The sequence below is a fragment of the Pagrus pagrus genome, assembly GCF_965226575.1.
Source record: "Pagrus pagrus genome assembly, chromosome: 24".
Classification (NCBI taxonomy): Eukaryota; Metazoa; Chordata; class Actinopteri; order Spariformes; family Sparidae; genus Pagrus; species Pagrus pagrus.
In genome coordinates, this window is record NC_140206.1 from 14,694,439 (window position 1) to 14,696,412 (window position 1,974).

The following is a 1,974-nucleotide window of genomic DNA, read 5'->3' on the forward strand; positions in this document are numbered from 1 at the left end:
TTAGATCATCAGCAGCGGGATTATGATATATGTAAAGCATGATGATGAATAGCAACATATTGAGAAGAACACTTTGCTGGTCCTCTGCCAGTACATGGATTATGTCAGATCTTATTTATTAAGATAGACATAATCCACCTGGCTTTGTTTACCTGAGTAAGAATCCTTACTCATGCCCTGTGGGCGCTGTGAATAGCTGGTGGGAACACTGCATGTAGTGTTGTGCAGTTTTGCCAACAACATGGTTGCTACATCTATACAGATAAAAACACATGTAAGTAATTTCTTCACCTATACTTCACCTCTTTGTACTACTACAGTATGATGTCATTTGTGTTACAGCAAGTGGGTTTTATTCGCCTCATAGACTTTGTAACGCCTGCCAATATGACCACGGATCTGTGATCCAACCACAGCGCTGATGCAGCTACTTGGATTTGGCAAATGCACTTTTCTGTCATCACTGTGTGGGAGGAGAATTCAGGAGAATTGAACAAAAAAACCATAAGCAGTCATATGGGCCCAGTTTCCCCCCCGACAGCACTGAACAGTCGCCAAGATTCACTCATAGACCCACTGTATGTCAATGGGACAGGGAGGAACTTGTTGCTACGGTGTGTTTATGAATCATAGCTGTGTGCAAATGAGCTAACACAGCTGTAGAAGGCTGTTCTGTTCTGTATCAGAGAAAGTTTTCATCTGTGTCATCCTCCCACTGTGGGATGAGGAACTTAATTTGAAATGTGTGTCAAAGAGGCTATCTACTGAGGCTAGCTGCTTGCTATTCAGTTTCCTGGCCTGCACTCAGTCATATCCCAAAAATAAGATGAATCATCTACGTAGTGATAATGTTTCTACTAGTGTTTGTGGTGTCTGCGCAGAATAACAGACCTAAATTTGGAGATTATGCAAGTGTATGTAGTTTCATGCATTTTGTAAATAAGGAAATGAAGAAGTATAATGAGTTTTTACACGTTACTCTCAGGCAGGGGTTGCTAACTAATGTTAAGTGTTCAACAGTTGTTCAAACACCCACTTTCCCTAACATTGCACAGACATGACAGGATATGAATTTTTGAACTTTGAATGCGCCACGCTACCTTTCCCTGCCATTTTTTCAGAGAATCGAGGGGCCCCTCTACAAATCCCCGGTGGAGCAGAGTGGCCCTCAGAGCCCCTTGACCGCGGTGCTTAACCTCTATTAAGTCTCTCGCCATCCGAGCGTACGTAACGGCTGTCAGTGGAATGCAGTACCTTGCCAGCGAGAGCAGAGAGCTCAGTAATGAAATAATCAAATCAGGTTATAATGGAAGCGATGGCCTGTAATGATATAATTACCTCGCAGGTACCCCGCAATGCTGTCATGCGCGCAAGAACTGAGATATGTGGGGTTGAAGTCACTGAAAATTAATCAAATTATTATTTTGACGACTTAGCAGCTTCCATCCAGTTAATTCATCAACCTGCCCACAAAGTTAGATTCCCGCAGGGTTTTCTTCTTTAGTTTTCTCCCGTGGGGAATGAAAAACAGGAGTCTTTGTGTTTGCTGTCAGTGGTAGCGGGACGGGGGGCTTATTATTTGATGTTTTGAGATAATCCAGCGCTGCATTCCTCCCTGGGGCAACCTCAGCCCGGAGTGTGAAAGTCTGGGAGCCTCGCCCACACTTTCACTCTTATCCGTCTTTTGGTAAAAAAATCAATCTAAGCAGCCCCGTGAGTATGTCCGGCACCGCAGATACAAGTATCAAATATTGTACTCGTGCCCTGTATGATATATTCTAAATAAAAAAACACCACCTTCGCTGCAGCGTTAAGGTCAGCTTCCTGGGCGACACAAAGAGGATGTGAAACGAGTTAGGTTTGTTTAGAGCGCCTAGATTTCCCAGTCAGCCTGACTCGGCAGAAAGCTGGATAGGCGGGGGAGAGGCAGGGCTGTACTTGCTTGTCTGTAAAATGATCCCGATGACCAGTTGT